Source organism: Ruditapes philippinarum, unplaced genomic scaffold (genome assembly GCF_026571515.1).
Source record: "Ruditapes philippinarum isolate M1 unplaced genomic scaffold, ASM2657151v2 ctg5670_1_1_1_1, whole genome shotgun sequence".
Lineage (NCBI taxonomy): Eukaryota > Metazoa > Mollusca > Bivalvia > Venerida > Veneridae > Ruditapes > Ruditapes philippinarum.
Window position 1 is genome coordinate 45769 of NW_026856959.1, and position 20791 is coordinate 66559.

The following is a 20791-nucleotide window of genomic DNA, read 5'->3' on the forward strand; positions in this document are numbered from 1 at the left end:
TCTCGCAGATACTGGTAACCAAATGCGTCAGTCAAATAAAAAGCAGAAAGAATAAAAGTTTCATTTTGAGCAAATGGTTCTTTCATGCATTTATTTACAACATTAAATCTCATATCTTGCTTTAAACTTTCAATGCTTTACCTGAATGGTGAATATTAATACATTTCTAGAACTATAGATAGATTTTTCTCTAGTATAATTTTCATGATTCTTTAAATATTTATTTTACTCATTTGTAGCCGTCCAACCTTGAAATAAATTTATGTGATCTAAATAGAGAGTGTCGGATATTTTCTGACCAAATATAATCTATTCAACATTTAACGTCACACTCTACACAACGTCACACCCTACACAATGTTACATGACGTGTCTACAGATGCGTTTATCCAATATTTTTATGAAAAATAATTAATTTATATAGAAAAAAAAATATTTATATAAATAGCAAGTACAGAAGTATTCATATGATGAAGGGAGATCGTGACCTTGGGAGTTGCTGTACATTGAGTCTTTATAACTTATCTTTAGCCACACTCACGCACACATACAACACAAGTTGCATTTAGGGAGTAAAAAGGGAAAATCATGGATGCCACAAAATGTCTGGTAGAAACATTAGTAAAACATAAATGTACATGTAGCTGTTTTGAATCAGTTGATAATACCAACTTTTAGTTCATCAAGGGGAAATAACTGTGGGTATAAATCATAAGTTTTTTTCCGCATAACTAAAGAGTCGGATAAATAATGTTTTCTTCTGGCATAATGATTGTGCAAATATCAATACAATCTCTTCGTTGTGAGAAAAAAAACGTGTTTTTTTGCAAATTGTGTCTTAACGCTGTTAGACACTACAGCTACTGACTGTTAGCAGTTACTCTCTTGTACATAGACATACGTTACTAATAAATTTATATTTATTTTAGTGGGGCATGCTGTTACGGGGTGAATCGACAATGGTGCGAATCTTTAAATTACCTTTAAACCCGACAGGAGTATATATTCTACTTGAAAATTACATTATGTATACATTAGCTACACCACTCTTCTTGTTTGAAAACAAAAGATAGTACCAACTGTCATTTTGAGCGTACCCATTGACGAAGTCGGAATTCATACCGGATAGAAGTTGGTCAGGATTTAATCAATCCAAATGTGATCTTCTAAAGGAGATACGAAAAGCGTGGATGACAACAGCCCAAACAATAGGTATTTTTAGGAGTTTAAATGTCTTTTTAAAGCTTATACTTTTATATTAGTGCAATAAACTTGATCATTTGAATAAGTTACAATTTCTATCAACTAGCCTAAGCCTTTAATTTACAAATTAGAATCTAGAAATATGTTCCTACATGCAATGTGTAGGGAAAGAAAAATTCATAGAAATTGTTGTTTTGATAACTGTGTATGCATAAAACTAAAAGAGAAAAACACAATTCAAAATATCTAATGTTTAACCTCTTTTCCGTATGAATTTCATTTGTAGAACACAAAGAGACTTGTGTCTAGTTTGTTTTAAATAATCTGATCATTTGACATCTTGAGTAGAATCAGAACAACACAAATATTTTGTTTTTGGTCTGAATTAGAATCTACAATGTACATGTATACTGCTATAATCCAGTATATGAAATAATGTACATTATATCACTTGATATTAATGCATTTTTACAGAATAGAATTTAACCCAACCACTTGACAACTCTGTAAAAAAAATATTTTGTTGTTGTTTTCGTGCTATGTTTATCCTCCTAATGGAATGTTAAATAAAACTTTGAAACTTCATCTAAGACACTGTTGAACTATTGGTATTTTCTCTAGAGTTTTCCTTACAAATTGTGACTTACATATAAGATAAACTGGTACAAGTTTACTTTTATCTTTGAGTCACCAGTCATACTTGTGTGCTTGTAGTATATGCACCCTGCTTAGTACTTTTAGAATAAAAGTACTTCACCATGCATATTGTCTTGCATAGAATTACAGTACTTTACCATGCCTATTTTCTTGCTTAGAATAAAAGTACTTCACCATGCCTAAGAAAGGAAAGAAAGGTGGAAAGAAGGGAAAGAAGAAAGGAGGTAAAAAGAAAGCAAAGGGACCGGCCAATGCAGAGGATATTATAAAGAGACTTTTGAAATGTTATGAAAGAAATTGTGCTAACACAGACTCAAGAATGTGTCCCAGAATTGCAGCAGGTCTGCGAGGATGTATGGAAAATAATGCAATTTTAGCGCAGGTAATTACATACATACTGTATATAGTTGCCCTTAACACATCTTGTAAACTCTAATATAAAGCAGTAAGGCATGTGTTGGTATTTTGCATCTCTACTGCTAAAATTCTGCCTTTTGAACTTAACAATGTCAGTATTAAGAAGGAAAAGAAAATGTGAAAGAAATCAGTAACTCCCAGTATTTTTATTTTGTTCTTGATTGTTTTTAAAATCCATTGAGTAAACACAGGCCTGTTAATTACACTAAATATTGGTAGGGACCTAGTTGAATCTGAAATGTACAATGATTCTAAAAGATTTCAAAAGATATAATACAAAGCCATATAATTAAGTATCCTTATGATATTTTGATAATTTCAGTTTATTTTGGAGTCAGTTGAGATTGAGAAAGAGGGCGCATTACCTGTGCTTATTGAACCATTTCTGGCAGCTTTACGACAAGAAAGATACACATTCATTCGAGATCTGTATGTATGGAAATATCCCATGTCTTATGAAAATACAGCAACTCTGGTAAGCATTTGTGAATTTAAACTATAAAATACTATAACCCCTTTACCTGCTGGAACCAAAAGTGATTGAGCCTTTGCCACTAGTATACAGCCAGGTTAGTTTTTACTTGGCTGCTATCAGATCAGGCTCTATTATTACTGTTGGTAGCTCAATTTGTTTGTATTTTGATATTGAAATCCCTTGAATTTTCCAATAGATTGTTCCTTAACTAAAAGCATTACACACATTTAGTATGTGAATGGTTAATTTAGTTACACTTTCTTTGATGTGTTTGTCAAGATGAACCTTTATATGCTTATTTTCCCTTGTATAAAAAGTGTCAGTATATATGTATATATCACAAATTGTTCAAATTGATAGTACTTAAGTTTGAACATGTACTTGGCTTACTGAAAAATTGAAACTAAGTTCTAATTTTGTTATAGAATGAATACTTTATATATAGATATACAAGAAATAAATTATGATATATTTATATAATTCATTTTCTTTCAGGCATTGTTATTAGAGAAACCATTTTACCCAATAAAATATCTGGAGGTAATGGATTGTTTACTGATGCACACCGGGTTGAAAGATTGTCGAGAAAATCATTCCCCAGATAGCAGAGAATCTAACTAAAATAAGTCTGGACTATAATGAGTTTGGAGAGATGATGGATGTGAAAGTTTTTGTAAAATGGTTTTTAGTTAATAATACCACCATGTTGTCAGTTAGCTTGTGTTACTGTGATCTTGGAGTTAAAAGTGGTACAATTCTGGGCAAGATGATATCTACAAACAGCTGTCAGGTAGTTTTATTGTTGTTATTAGAAACCTAACTGAAATGAGTGAAGACTGTGATGTTCATTTTTTCTCCTTTATTGTTTAAACAAAGATCTGCTGTGGCTAGAAATACCAGATGTTGTTGTCACTAGAAATATTCCAAAACTATCCACCTAAAAATGTATTTAGTCTTGACAGCCTGCATCATACATCATACATGTCAAATCAAAGAATAATAATGAATTTTTAATATTAGCTCATAATTGCTATGTTACTCTTGAATATCAATTAATATATTTTTTGAGAAAAAAAATCTCTTTAATTTATTTGATACACAAGTTTTCATCAGTTTTTTGTGCATTGAAAATAAAGTAAACAATGATATTTTTGAAAAAAAGATAATTATCAGATATCTCACAAACAGCCCATATAATATGCACATTATTCTGATTCCCATCATTTATACATGGTTAGAAGTTTTCAAATATTGTCCTCAAATTTCTCTTTTTCCAAATATGTCGATCTGTCGCCCTTTATATTCATATTTTTTTCATCTTTTTAAAAAATTTTTAAGGATAATTTTTTGGGGACTAAAGATGGGGGAACCTTTAAAAAATTTAGTGTGGTAAGGGTTTTAAAAAAATAGCCGTAAATAAAATGGTTGCATATAAATTTTCTAGAGAGCTATTCATAGATGGAAATAACCTGGAGTGTGAAGGGGCCATGGAACTGATAAAACTATGTGTAGAACAGGCAGAGATGGAGGCCCTGTTGAGGGCGGAGGAGGCGAAGAAGAAACTAGAGGAAGAGGAGGCAACAAAAACAGCAGGTTGGTGTTTCATATCTATGTTTATATATCATGGGTTGATATGAAATATATCTCACTGGAAAGTGAGAATTTTCAGGTATCTTCAAGTATTTTGGTCTTATAAATATGAAAATAATAATAATAGTTATGAAAACAGGTATTCCATGTTTATGAAAACAAAACACTTAACTTTCTCTTTATTCTAATGCTATTCAATAAAGAAAATATAGATTTTATCTTAATGATGTAAAAGTTAGTTATTCATTGATAAATATGAAAATAATAATAATGGTTATGAAAACAGGTATTCCATGTTTATAAAAACAAGACGCTTACTTTCTATTTGTTCTTATTCTATTTAATAAAAAAAGGTATAAATTATATCTTAATGATGTAAAAGTTAGTTATTCATTGATTGGCCTAAAATATAAACCTTTTTTAGCTCGACTATTCGATAAGAATAAGTAGAGCTATTGTAGTCACCCGAGCGTCGGCGTAACCACTTATGTTATAGTTTTTGTAATAGTTCAAATATTTTCAAAGTCCATTGACATATGGCTTTGAAACTTTGCACACTTGTTCACCATCATGACCCCAACCTGTAGACAGGAGGAGGTAACTCTATCAAGCATTTTGACAGAATTATGCCCCTTTTTCAACTTCGAATTTATGTTAAAGTTTTTGTAATAGTTCAAATATTTTCAAAGTCCATTGACATATGGCTTTGAAACTTTGCACACTTGTTCACCATCATGACCCCAACCTGTAGACAGGAGGAGGTAACTCTATCAAGCATTTTTGACAGAATTATGCCCCTTTTTCAACTTAGAATTTATGTTAAAGTTTTTGTAATACCTCTAATATTTTCAAAGTCCATTGACATATGGCTTTGAAACTTTGCACACTTGTTCACCATCATGACCCCACCTGTAGACAGGAGGAGGTAACTGTATCAAGCATTTTGACAGAATTATGCCCCTTTTTCGACTTAGAATTTACGTTAAAGTTTTTGTAATAGTTCAAATATTTTCAAAAGTCCATTGACAATGGCTTTTGAAACTTTGCACACTTGTTCACCATCATGACCCCCACCTGTAGACAGGAGGAAGTAACTGTATCAAGCATTTTGACAGAATTATGCCCCTTTTTTTGACTTAGAATTTACGTTAAAGTTTTTGTAATAGTTCAAATATTTTCAAAGTCCATTGACATATGGCTTTGAAACTTTGCACACTTGTTCACCATCATGACACCAACCTGTAGACAGGAGGAGGTAACTGTATCAAGCATTTTGACAGAATTATGCCCCTTTTTCGACTTAGAATTTACGTTAAAGTTTTTTGTAATACCTCAAATATTTTCAAAGTCCATTGACATATGGCTTTGAAACTTTGCATACTTGTTCACCATCATGTCACCAGCCTGTAAACAGGAGTAGGTAACTCTATCAAGCATTATTTTTTACTATCAAGCACTAGAATAGTCGAGCGTTGCTGTCCTACCGACAGCTCTTGTTGTTTATCTTATTCATTTATCTTTATATTGTATAATTAAACATCTAGCCGCGTTCAGCACAGTATTTTATACTTAAATAGGGAAGCAATACCAGGTAAAACTTAAATTTTTCCTAGGAAAATTTGCATTAATGTCATGATCTAAATGAAAACTTGAAGTCTCAATAAGATTTTGTTGAATAGCTCAAATAGAAAAGTAATAGGCTTTCTAGGGGGGTCCGGGGGCTTATAAACAAATAAATGGCTCTCTTAAAGAAAAAAAGTCTTTCAATCTTGTGATATAAATATAAATGGTTAAAACTACTTGTAAGTCATTGAGAGACTTGTGCATGGGTGCTGCTGCATTTCTATACTTTTCTCATAATAATGTTAATAGTTAATTCAGTCATAAGTTGTTGTTGTTTTTTTTTTGGTTGTTTTTTAAATCTGTCCAGAATTGATCTTTTGTATTGGGCAATTTGGGATGAATCAATATAGTTTCAGGCCTTAACACGCTATGGATTTTTATTAAAAATTAAAATGTATCTTTCAGTCTTAGCCTTTACAGGAAAAATAGATCACATTTGTTGTTGGACATTATAGTAATTTTTATTTTTGTTTCAGTTTTAGATTCATATATTTTAGCCATACAGCTGTAATACTGTGTACACATAAATTCCTCCTTTAGTTAAAGAGATGAATTGTAAAGTTTAGCCAACTATATTATTAGCACCTTGTTCATTGAGGAAATTGATCATTAGAGTTTTTTGTTCAAATGTCATAACTGAATCTTTATATTGTTTTACAGTCAGTTATTATGGGTCTTCTAGACCAGGAGGTATTTGTAATGGACAACAAATTACCATGAAAAAGTTCTTTCAGAATTATTTATAGATTTTGTCCCAAAAAGTTGGACATGAAACCATTGGAATATTTTATGGTTGATATAATAAAAGATTAATTTATATACATGGCAGAAACTAATTTATATGTATTTCATTATTTTTTCAAATTAATTTTGTGCTGAATCCTATACATTCTATAGCATTCAAATATTTGAGAAAAAATGTGAAAATTTATATGATAAAATAAGGTATTGTTTTTTCAAGATGGCATAAACCATCGATGTTGAAACTGGACATTGTCTGAAAATATTTTATTGTAAATTCTTTTTGAAATAAGGTAAACAATAAATATATTGCAACACTGGTCATTTTTCCTTATATGTTAATAAGACAAAAAGTTACTTACCATGCAGACACAATTTTGAATATTTTAATAAAAAATGAAATTTTTAATTTGTTGCGTTTTTACATTCTGACAGTGAAATGTTATTTTCTACAGAAAGTTTTAAAATAGAAGTGTAATTCTGAAAGAACTTTGAAACTCAATATATTGTATCTATAGCCCTGAGTTTGACCACTGAACATGATAGATTCAAGCCATGTCCTAACAATTTTGGTCCTTGTTGGAAAGAAAATTTATTTTTACCATTTTAATAAAATCATTCTGTGTAGCCATTTAGTTTTACTGATGAGCGAGTATAAGAAACTGATGATCAGTTGAATAAAGTGCAAATTTTGTTATAACACCTTAGAATATTTGCAATCTATGATGTTAAGGGACACATTATGACATGTCATGATGTCATTTTGCTGAAATCATGAATTTTCTTGCTCCACAAGGACCAAAATTGCTAGGTGCTGCTCATATTTATAAGACACCAAATCTGGACTATTTCAGTTTATTCACAAGAGTGTATTTTTTTTTTGTATTTTTTTTTTGCTTATTTTTATTTTAAGAGGGTTTAAATATATAGTTTTCTTTTGATAGAAAACATTCTTCTTTTATGTTTGTACAATACACCAGAAAACTTTCACAGAAATATAGTTTAGAGTTTAAATCAGATTTTAATTTCAATTTTTATTTTGAGTTTTTATTCAGACACTTTTTACAGTCAATATTGTTTAATCTTAACCACCCTTAATTTTCTGTTTTGAGCTTCTATTGTCAGTTATTAACTCTGTAAAATGATTTTAATGACAAATGTAAGAAATGAGCAAGGTTTGAATATTGAAGCACTAAAATTAGACTGTCTAGGATATTGGGTTCTGGTCAGGTAACATTCTTGGATCCTGGTCAGGCTGCAATTTTTTTTTTTTGGGGTTTTTAAAATAAAAATTTTAAAAAAATTTTTTAAAATTTTTTAAAAAAAAAATTTTTTTTAAAAATTTTTTTAAAAAAATTTTTTTTATTTTTAAAAAAAAAAAAGGTTTTTTAAAAAAGGGGTTTTTTTTTGGGGGGGGAAAAAAAAAAAAATTTTTTGTTCTAAAAGGGGGAAAAAAAAACCCCTTTTTTAAAAATTTTTGGCCTTTTTTTTTTTTTTTTAAATTTTTTTTTGAAAGGAAAACCTTTTTAAATTTTTTTTTTTTTAAAAAAAATTTTTTAACCTTTTTTAAAATTTTTTTAAAAAAAAAAAAAAAAATTTTTTTTTTTAAAAAAAAAACCCAAAAAAAATTTTTTAAAAACCCCCGGGGGGGTTTTTTTTAATTTTCTTTTTTTTTGGGGGGGGGGGGGGTTTTTTGGGGTTAAATTTTTTTTAAAAAAGGGCAATTTTTTTTTGGGGTTTTTTTTTTTTTTTTGGGGGGGTTTTTTTTTGGGTTTTTCTTTTGAAAAAAAATTTTTTTTTTTAAAAAAAAAAAGGGGGAAAAAAAAAGGGTTTTTAATAATTTTAAAATTTTTTTTTTTTTTAAAAAATTTTTAAAGGGGGAAAGGGTTTTTTTTCCCCCAAATTTTTTTCCCAAAATTTTTAAATTTTTTTTAAAGGAAAAAAAAGGAAAAAAAAAGGGTTTTAAAAAAAAAAAAAAAAGGGGGGGGGGGGTTTTTTTTTAAAAAAATTTTTTTTTGGGGGAAATTTTTTTTTTTTAAAAAAAAAAGGGGGTTATTTTCCTTGGTTTTTTAAATTTAAAAAATTTTAAAAAACCCCCCCTTTTTTTTGGGCAAAAAACCTTTGGGGTTTTTTTGGGGGCCCTTTTTGTTTTTAAAAAAAATTTTTTTCCCCTTAAAGGGGGGTTTTTCCCGGGGTTTGGGAAAATTTTTTTTTAAATTTTTCCCCGGGTTTTTTTTCCCCCAAAAATTTTGGTTTTTTTTAAAATTTGGGCCCGGGGGGAAAATTTTTGGTTTTTTTTCCCCAATTTCCCTTTTTAAAAAATTTTTGGGGTTTTTTTTTTTTGTTGGGGGGAAAAAGTAATTTTTTTTTTTTATTGGTTTTTTGGGGAAATTTTTTTTTTTTTTGGGAAAATTTTTTTCCCAAAAAATTTTTTTTTTTTTTTTTTTGGGGGGAAAAAAATTTTTTTGGGGGTTTTGGGGAAAAGGGGTTTTTTCCCCAAAAAAAAGGGGGGCCGGGTTTTTTGGGGGGCCTCCCAAAGGGGGAAAAATTTTTCCCCAAAAAATTTTTTTAAATTTTTTTAAAAAAGGGTTTTTAAAAAAAAAGGGAAAAAATTTTTTTTTTTTTTTAAAAAAGGGGTTTAAATTTTTTTTTTGGGGGTTTTTTAAAAAAATTTTTTTTAAAAATTTTTCTGTTTTTTTTTTGGGGTTTTTTTCCCCCAAAAAAATTTTTTTTTTTTGGGTTTTTTTGTTTGAAAAAAATTTTTTTTAAAAGGAAAAAAAAAATTTGGGTTTAAAAAAAAACTTTTAAATTTTTTTTAAAAAAATTTTTAAAAAAAAAAAAATTTTTTTTTTTTTTTTAAAAAAAAAAAAAAAAATTTTGAAAAAAAATTTTTTTTTTAAAAAATTTTTTTTTAAAAAAATTTTTAAAAAAATTTTTGGGGAAAATTAAAAATTTTTTTTTTAAAAAAATTTTTTTAAAAAATAAAAATTTTGGGGGGGGAAAAATTAAAAGATTGGGGGGAAAAGGTTTTTTTTTTTTCAAAGGGAAAAAAAATTTTTTGGGGGGTTTTTTTTTCCCCCAAAAAAAAAATTTTAAAAGGGAAATTTGAAAATTTTTTCCCCCAAAAAAAAAAAAAATTTTTTTTAAATTTTTTTTTTTTTTAAAAAAAAAATTTTTTTAAAAAAAAAAAGGGGGGGGTTTTTTTTTTTTACAAATTCCCTAAAAAAAAGGGGTTTTTTAAAAAAAAAAAAAAAACCCCCCCGGGGGGGGAAAAAAAAAAATTTTTTTAAAAAAAAAAGGGGAAATTTTAAAAAAAAAAATTTTTTTCCCCCCCCGGGGAAAAAAAAATTTTGGTTTTTTTTTAAAAAATTTTTTCCAAAAATTTTAAAGGGGGGTTTTGTTTTTTTTTTTTTTTTTTTTTCCCAAAAAACCCCTTTTTTTTTGGGGAAAAAAATTTTTTTTTTTTAAAATTAAAAAATAATTTTTTTTTTTTGAAATTTTTAACCGGAACCCAAAAAAAAAGGGGGAAAAGGGGTTTTAAAAAACCCTTTTTTTTAAAAAAAAATAAAATTTTATTCCCCTTTGGGAAAAATTTTTAAAAATTTCCCAAATTTAAAAATTTAAAATTAAAAAAAAAAAAAAGGGGTTTTTTTCCCCCAAAAAAATTTTAAGGAAAAAATTTTTTCCCCGGGGGGAAAAAAGGGGGTTTTTCCCAAAAAAAAAATTTTTTTGGTTTTCCCAAAAAAATTTTTTGGGGGGAAAATACATAAAACCCTTTTTAAATTTGGGGCCCCGGTAAAATCATAAACCCCGGGAATTGGCTCTTGGAATTTCATAACCCCGGGAATTGGCTCCCAAACATACATAAACCCCCTAATTTGGTCTGGGAAAATCTTACCCTGTAACAATCAATTTTTCTTGGGGGCCTTTTTTTTTAAAATTTTAGATATATGTAAAAATCCAAAAACCAAAAAGTTTTAAAAAATAAAAGAAAGGAAAACATGAGAACTTTAAAAAAAAATTTTTTTGCCATTTTTAAAAAATCAAATGATAATTTACCCAAAAGGGTTTTTTTAACCCCAAAAAGTCCCAAAAATTTAAATTTCTAATTTTGTTTTGATTTTTTACTTCCCAAATTTTGAAAAGGTCCTTGATAATCAAAAGCCCTGTTTAAAATAAAAGTAAAAATGTGGTTTTAAAGTGTTTGGGGTGAGTTGAGGTTTGGGAGTGTTTCAAAAAATTTGTAGAAAAAATGTTTTTAAAAATTTTTAAAACAGTATAATTAAAGGAAAAAGATTTGCCAAAGGGGCTGTATGTAAAACAAATAAAACCTTAAGGGCACAAGGGAAAAGTGGGGTTAAAGGGGACTAAGAAAAAAAATGCCCGAGGCACAAAGTTGGAATTGTGATGGGGCACTAGGTAAGGGCCCTTTTAAAAAGGGCCTAGGTTGGGGAAAATTGGGGGATAAGGGGACTTAAAGGGTAAAGGAATTGGGTTTTATAAGGGCATTAGGGGTTGGGGAAGGGTTAATTTTAAAGGGCATTAAGGTTGGGGAAATTGGGTGTAAAGGGGACTAGGGGGAATTGTGATTTAAAGGGGACTAGAAAAGGGAAATTGGGGGATGGGAAAAAGAAAATTTTGGTTTTGGGAAATTTTTTGAAAGGGCAAAAAACTTTTTTTGTAAGGGGAATTGGTTTTTAAATTTTTAAAAAAGCACTTGGGGAAAGGAAGGGGATTAGGTTTTGCTTGAAGGCACTAGGTAGGAACTGTTCTGAGGGCATTAAAGGTAAAAAACCCTAGGTATAAAACTTACAGGTGGTTTTTGCGCATTGATTTTAGATCACAGTGAGTACTCACCACCAAAGCAACCCTTTATAACCACCCAACCTTTTCTCAAACAATCTAAACTGCAGTGGATTTTTTTATGTAACATGTGTTTATATATAACTTATATAGGATTGTTGATAAACATTTCCTTCATTTAAGAAAAAAATATAAAGTCTATAAAAGCATGTTACATGAAAAGCACTTTGTGCTGCCAGATTGTTTGGGGACAAAGGTTGCCGGGTTATAGAGGAGGTATGTTTCCATTTCATGTTACTGAACACCTGTGGGTAAAATATGTGTTTGAGTTCATTATAAGTTAACAATCAAACTCATTTTTTCAGGCTAATGGTAGGTAAAATTACCTAGATAATCAGATTAAATAAAACGCAGATTAAAGATGCTTTTATGCATGTTTATAACTGGCCATTTGATGAACTTTTAGAATATTAGTAATATATGTTTTTCACTATGTTAAAGTTTGTCTAATAGCTTGTAAGCTAATAATTAGGTGGAAAGTCATATAGTAACACTACTATTGTACAAAACATGTGTGTGTCAATGATTATGCCAGGTTACAGGTTTTATTGATAACAAGATATAGCTAGTCTAATACATGTACAGGATGCTTAAATTTTTGAAGTTGTATAATTTTCTAACAAACTTGTCTGCTAGGTTATTACAGTTGTATTTTTCTGTTTTTGAGACTAAAAATCCATTTAGAATCTTTCTTCATTATTCTTACCAATTCCTTTTTGCAAGGTTTCAATAGAAGGACAACAGTATTTTATAGTATTTCTATTCGTATTGTGATAAAGATAGTGTATCCTGTCATATGTTGTTGTATAAGACATGCGTAGTGTCACCTGGAGTAAGCGTATCTGTATATTTTTAAACTATTGATATATTTTCTTTATGTTTGATTCATACTATAGAAGCATAAGATTTTTAAATGGTATATAATATTCCAGCTAAGGAGAACAAACTACGTTACACACCTGAGAGTGGCGGGGAGCAGAGCGGTAAGGCATCTGACATGGAGGCATCAACAGATAAGAAAAAGAAGAAAAAAGGTAATGTTCAACATAAAACTGTTTATAATATATGTTTATGTTTTTGTAAGAATTTATCTTTTTGAAGAAAAAAATTGTTTGTCAAATATACATTGTACTCATAAATTGTAAATTCAGTGGAAAGAATAAAGTTGTAAATCTCAGTGAGTTGAATCAAGTAGATCAATGTATAAATGATATACACATTTCATGGCTATAGCATAGATAAAGGTAGACATTATGTCACCAGCAAGCCACTGCCAGTCAGCTCATCCATCAAGTCTGACCAGATTTTGAACCGCTAAGTCTGCTCCATTTTAGAATTTTTTATTTTGAATTATCTTAAACCAACATTGTGGACTGTTCTGAAATGTGAGCAGAACTTTATAGAGTTATACAATTTTGTACTTATTTATTTTACATTAACTTATTTGACATGCTGTAAGAGTAATTTGAAAAACAACACAACTGTAAGAATAAGTATATTTTTCATTAATTCATTTATATTGTTAGGTAAGAAAAAGAAGAAGAAGAAGGAGCCACCCCCACCCCCAAGGATTGGACCATGGATCCACAAGTTACACATTGCTGACAATGCCATAGATAACCTAGCTTACGGCGAGAAATTTGCTCCTGTTATATGCATGAGGCTTTTCAAAAAGTAAGTTTGCATTTAAAAGGTTTTACAATTCTATCATTAATTAGAAAATTTGGGAAGTATATTTTAAATATTGGCACAGAATTGTAAGGTAGATATGGGTTTCCTAGCTAATATATTATATCAGGCTTTCATCAAAATCTTGTCTATGCCCAAAAGCTAAGCAGAGTAAAGATTAATTGATTTTTTTTCAATCTCAAACAAAAATTGTGGTAAAAATGCAAACAACAAATCTATGAAATCAAATGATAAAGATGGTTATACCACTTTATTAGGGAAATACAAGTTCCTGTAAGAGGGACAGGAGTATACCTATTTTGTTGACAGCAAAAAGGTTAAGCTGTGTTTTTCAATAAATTTGAATTTTACTACTTTAACAATGCTGCAAAATCTATAAATTGTTGTGTCATTTATGTAATGTTACTAAATTTATATATATGACTTATACCACATTACTAAATATAGATATTGTTACTATATTTAGATTATTGATGCATTCCGACTGTGTTGAAGAGCTAGATTTGGAAGATAATTGGATTGGTGATCTGGCTGGTAGAGAAATATTAGAGGCACTAGAGCATAGGAAAGAAGGTAGAGTTTATAAATTACATTTCTTATGTCACAATACATATTTAATATTAATTATAACCTGTTTTATGGGTTTTTTTTATATTTAGACGAGTGAAATATCACTGTGAGTTGCAGACTGATATCTTTTAGCCCTACCAGAGAAATGAACCCCTGACCTCCCAAAGTTGAGGCACACACTCTACCATTTACTCTTTTAGCAAGGAAGTGACAGACCAGCCTGCATAGCTCAGTCTGTTAAGAGTATTTAAGACTTGTAATCTCGACATTATGGGTTTGATTCCCGGGCTCAGGCCAAGTAAAATTACTAAATAGTCTTTGGGATAAGACTTTAAATCGAGGCCTTTTGTATGAGTGCTTTAATGCTTGGAATGCTAAAGAATGTTATAATAACATACTGCAAAATAATAAGTTTAAAAAGTCTGATGTAATCATTTGCACTTACATTTTATGTAAAAAAAGAATATTTAGCCTACATATATTTCTTATACCACAATTATGAATGTTAACATTATTGTACATGGAATAGAGTAAATTTGACATTTCTTAAAACATGCAAACTAATTGATGAAATTTGCAAGAAAAAATGTTATCAAGCTTGCCAGAGACTTACCTTTCTGAAAAAATTTGACCTGTCTCGCAGTATATGTAGAAAAATTTTCTAGCTGTTTACATGAAATTCATATGTAAAATTATCTTTATAGAATTCATATGAGAAATCCAAGGGGAAAAAAATCAACCTTAATTCACCCAACTGTCCTATAATGAAATACCATGTAAATATAGATAGTGATCATTCAAATTTTGTTGTTTCAGAGAAAATGGGAGGAGTCAAGATTAGGACCACCCATAAACTTAGCACTGATGTCTTCAATAGCATTGTAAAACTTGGATCTGGCCTTAAGAAAAAGAAAAAGAAAGGCAAAAAGGTAATTCATTAATATGACAATTACATTCAACGTACATACAGTGTATGTCACCTATTTAAATAGTTTAGTTCATGAATTTGCATCAGATAAAAACTTGTGGAAATTATTATGCCCCCAAAGAAGAGGGGGTATATTGCTTTGTATTTGTCGGTCTGTCGGTCCGTAGACCGAATGGTTTCCGAGTGATAACTAAAGAACCCTTAGGCCTAGGAACTTCAAACTTGGTATGGTGATTGGTCATGACCAGTAGATGACCCCTATTGATTTTGGGGTCAAGGGGTCAAAGGTCAAGGTCACATTGACCTTGTAGGTAAAAACGGTTTCTGATCAATAACTAAAGAACGCTTAGGCCTAGAAACTTCAAACTTGGTATGGTGATTGGTCATGACCAGCATATGACCCCTATTGATTTTGGGGTCAAGAAGTCAAAGGTCAAGGTCACATTGACCTAGTAGGTAAAAACGGTTTCCGATCAATAACTAAAGAATGCTTTGGCCTAGGAGCTTCAAACTTGGAATGATGATTGGTCTTGACCAGCAGATGACCCCTTTTGATTTTGGGGTCAAGGGGTCAAAGGTCAAGGTCACATTGACCTTGTAGCTAAAAACGGTTTCCAATCAATAACTAAAGAATGCTTAGGCCTAGGAGCTTCAAACTTGGTATGATGATTGGTCATGACCAGCAGATGACCCCTATTGATTTTGGGGGTCAAAGGTCAAGGTCACATTGACCTTGTAGAAGAAAAACGATTTTCAATCAATAATTTAAGAAGGCTTAGTCCTAGAAACTTCAAACTTGCTATTATGATTGTTCATGACCAGCAGATGACCCCTATTGATTTTGGGGTCAAAGGTCAAAGTCACATTGACCTTGTAGGTAAAAACAGTTTAGGATCAATAACTAAAGAATGCTTAGGCCTAGAAATTTCAAACTTGGTATGATGATTGGTCATGACCAGCAGATGACCTTTATTGATTTTGGGGTCAAAGGTCAAGGTCACATTGACCTTGTAGGTAAAAACAGTTTCCGATTAATAACTTTAGAATGCTTAGGCCTAGGAACTTCAAACTTGGTATGATGATTGGTCATGACCAGTAGATGACCCCTATTAATTTTGGGGTCAAGGGTTCAAAGGTCAAGGTCACATTGACCTTGTAGGTAAAAACAGTTTCCGATCAATAACTTTAGAATGGTTAGGCCTAGGAACTTCAAACTTGGTATGATGATTGGTCATGACCAGTAGATAACCCCTAGTGATTTTGGGGTCAATGTCATATTGACCTTGTACTTAATGACGGTTTCTGACCAATAACTCAACAACTCAAGTTGCCTTGGTTGATATTTATATATTAAACTAAAAATGCCTTTGGTATACACATTTGAAGTTCTTATGTAATATAACAACTTGGCAGTCATTAATGAGGCCTACATGATTCATAAAATTTATGCATATATTATTTGGTAAGATTTGTAATAACTTAAATTGTGGCACACAATCTATGGGGTCACAATAATTATTACCTTGTGACTAGTCGTGACCAGTAGATACTAGATAACCCTTATTAATTGTTTGTTCACTGGGTCAGGAGTGACATGCATAATAACCTGATCACATGACTAATTGGCTGCCGATAGGGGGCATACATGTTTTACAAACATATCTTGTTACTCAATGAGTTAATAGTTTAAAAAGAAGTACCTACTTAAGACCACCCCACTATTGAGACCATTTTTTTAAAAGAACAGAATTTTCGGTTCTTTATGTCAATGGTTACATGATCCAGAATTAAGACCACCTCGCTTATTTACTTTTAAGACCACCAGATTCAGTCTTGTTCTTTGACCCCACTATTGAGACCACTGATATTAAAGTCAACACTTTCTTAGATCTTTAATTTGTTGTTGTGTTGTTATTATCTTTTGAATGCTCTTAGGCATGACACTTGATTGTTGTATACTGTCAAGGCCAGCTGTTATGAAGATACCTGTGGAAAATTTTGTTTTTATGAATTTATTAAGTCTCAAAGAAAAAATCTTGTTACCTTTTACAGAAGAAGAAGAAATGAGGGAGTCTATTAGAGAAGAATATATTTTACTGCTGAATAAATATTCAAACATTGGCAGAAAGGCCTGCATGAGGATTTGGAAAGAGTTTTATCTTTGATACTTTTTTATAGTGAAATGTTTATGATTATGCTGTAACCAAAGACAACATAATTTGTAATGATTTTTACTTTGATTATAAAACTAAAACTTAAGATTCCGTATTATCTTCACGGACAATCATATTAAACTATGCTGAAATTCGACTGTTGAATGTGTTCTGCTTTAAATTTTGAACAGAGATATGATTTTTAACCTCTAGAAACAAGTAACTAGAAGAAACTCAATTCTTGACTGACTCTGCTGATTTAGGTGGGTGGGTGTTAGAAAATAAAATACAATGGTTAGAATTCAAAACTGGTAAAAGTTATTTATAAAAGGGGCAACATTACTATTAAGTCAACTACCTCAAGATACATAATGTATATGATTTTTGTAATTTTTGCAAATTAACATATATATTTCAAATGATGATATGTCAAGTTTACTGGTTTGCTATCCAGGAAAGGCAGTTAGATGGACTGACAGCTAAAATATGACCAAAAGTGTGTTTAAAGCACAATAAAAAATAACCATGACAAGATTTACTTTTTTGACATAACAATATTTGCCTATTTTCTCAAAAATCTGTCAAAGGTATTCATTTTAATTTGAAAAAAATTGTTGACTATGAAGAGCAGGTAAGTCTGCTTATCATCTTTGCAGCATTATGACCCCTTTTCTATCTTGCTTTTATTTACTATCCAGCACTGAGAAAAAGTGGACAGGTCTTGTTTGAACAGGTCTGGATAACTTGCCGAAAGGATCTTTTAGAGCATATATTTATTTTAAAGAAAATTGATATTTTTTCTATATTTTTCTATAAAGTCTGCTGTGAAAATGACTGATATCAATTGAAGCACTTTTTATTATCTATATATTTTTCTAGAAAATTATTATCTTTTAAACTGTGATATTCTTATAGTGCAAAATTTTGTGTTGTTTGAAATATATTGTTGGCAATGTTTTTTGTCCTTAGGTCCTGTATCATTGTGAACCAGTGGTAAGCTAGAAATTATGGTTGCAAGTTCTTTTTAGCAGATGATTAAATAATAATATATGTACTTCTATTTTTTATGAAGATTTGTTGTTAAGGTTGTTGTTGTTGTTGACAATGAATTCAAACAAAAAAGTATATGGTTTCAAATTTTTTCTATTGTTAATATGTTACACATTTTATTAACTTTATATACATTGGTATTTCTAATATATTATTCAGACTGTATTGAAACTTACTCTTTTGGTCAGTTGATTGTGACAGTGTTATGTTTCTAAAATAATTTGTATGATTATTATTTTTTTACCATTAACTTAAAGTATATATTAAATTAATTCACATTGTGCCAAGAGAATTATGTAAATGCATGTAGTTTGTTTATTATTTTTTATCTATATACCATGCCACTTCTTTGATGTAGTTTTTGGTTAATTGGGTAAGCTTTTAGAAAAAAAAGAAACAATCTGAAAAATCGATAGCAAATGTTTCGGCATAGAAATGTCTGGACTTGTTGTGTAATGGTTTATACATAGTAGCAGTATTTTGAAAATCAGTATACTTTGAATGAGCTTTTTGTCTTTAGTAAACCGCTCTCAATAATATCGGCTTGCTGACATTACTATTGAAAGTTATGGTTCTATGAATTAAAGAATTGAATCATAATTTTAGTGGTATGGGAAAGTGGTAAACACATCAGTATAGTAATCTATAAATTGCTAGACACCTGGGTTCAAACACCATCAAGGGTATGCTGCTGATTCATTGAGCAAGAAATTTTACACTTTTTGCAGGAACAGATTGGAGAGTGTGTATTTAAGCTTATGGTTTCCCACACAATCAAATGAGTCATGCCATGACAAAACCAACATTGTGGGTTTGCGACCAGCATGGATCCAGACCAGCCTGCGCATCCGCTGTTCGCTTACAAACCCTATAACAAGTATAGAAAGTGATAGCGAACAGCAATGATTCTGATCAGACTGCGCCCGATGCGCAGGCTGGTCTGGATCCATGCTGGTCGCAAACGCACTATGTTGGTTTTGTCATGACGCGGCTCAAATTTGAAATTTGTAGACCAATAATTGACAATGTGTCTTCTAATTATGATATCAACATTTATGTTGATATGCTTGGTGTAATAGTTTCATTCAGTCTATTCCTGTTCTAGTATAAGATAAACTAAATCATGGACAAACTATGTGTTGTTATTATAATATAGACAAGTCATGTACATTAAAGATGTTTCAAAAGAAACAGGTCTTAATTTTTGTACTTTTACATCTTTAAATGGACTAAATATTAATTATGTTTTTGTTATGTATATATACAAATGTTTATCAAATATGTAAGATATTTATATTTTATAGAATTTCGATGTTACTATATATAATAATTATAATAAATTATTATAAATACCCTCCTTTTGTCAGTTTATATATTTTCCATTCAATGTACATTACAAATAAAATATAAAAAAATATAGAAAGAAATAAATATTCTTCTGGTTTCCCTTTTTATTGCCCGAAATGGTAGAAATTATAAATGTTAACAAAGTAAACCTTGTGTGTACAAAGTGTACCTCTTGTGTACAGTGTACCTCCTGTGTATAGAATGAGCCTCCTATGTACAGAGTGAGCCTCCTACAGAGTGAGCCTCCTATGTACAGAGTGAGCCTCCTGTGTACAAAGTGTACCTCCAGCAACCTTGAACCTCCTGTGTACAAAGTGAACCTCCTATGTACAGAGTGAACCTCCTGTGTACAGGGTACCTCCTGTGTACAGAGTGAACCTCCTGTGTACAGAGTGAACCTCCTGTGTACAAAGTGTACCTCCAGCAACCTTGAACCTCCTGTATACTACAGTGTAGCTCCTGTGTACAAAGTGTAACAGACCTTGCTTTTGTGAAAACATTGATAGTCATTGCATATGTGAACCCAATGAAAACCAACCCAATGAAAACCGCTATTGTGGACATAATGACAAGACCTTTTTGTGTGAACACAATGGTAGCCATAGCTATTGTGGACATAATGACAAGACATTTTTTGTGTGAACACAATGGTAGCCATGGCTATTGTTGACATAATGACAATACCTTTTTTGTGTGAACACAATGGTAGCCAGAGCTATTATGGACATAATAACAATACCTTTTTTGTGTGAACACAATGGTAGCCATGGCTATTGTGGACATAATGACAATACATTTTTTGTGTGAACACAATGGTAGCCATGGCTATTGTGGACATAATGACAAGACATTTTTTGTGTGAACACAATGGTAGCCATGGCTATTGTGGACATAATGACAAGACCTTTTTTGTGTGAACACAATGGTAGCATGGCTATTGTGGACATAATGACAATACCTTTTTTGTGTGAACACAATGGTAGCCAGAGCTATTATGGACATAATGACAAGACCTTTTTTGTGTGAACACAATGGTAGCCATGGCTATTGTTGACATAATGACAATATCTTTTTTGTGGGAACACAATGGTATCCATAGCTATTGTTGACATAATGACAAGACCTTTTTGTGTGAACACAATGGTAGCCATAGCTATTGTGGACATAATGACAAGACCTTTTTGTGTGAACACAATGGTATCCATAGCTATAATAGCCTATTGTTGACATGAATGACAATACTTTTGTGTGAACACAATGGAGCCAGAGCTATTATGGGACATATAACAATACCTTTTTGTGTGAACACAATGGTAGCCATGGCTATTTGTGGACATAATTGACAAGACCTTTTTTTGTGTGAACACATGGTAGCTATGGCTATTGTGGACATAATGACAATACCCTTTTGTGTCGACACACCAATGGTAGCCAGAGCTATTAATGGACATAATGACAATACCTTTTTTGTGTGAACACAATGGT

At 30.8% G+C, this 20791-nt stretch overlaps 1 pseudogene; it reads left to right on the forward strand.

The window, feature by feature from the left end:
* The first annotated feature begins 1081 nt into the window (after positions 1-1081).
* On the forward strand, positions 1082-18805 carry LOC132748259 (uncharacterized; annotated as a pseudogene).
* Positions 18806-20791: the final 1986 nt, after the last annotated feature.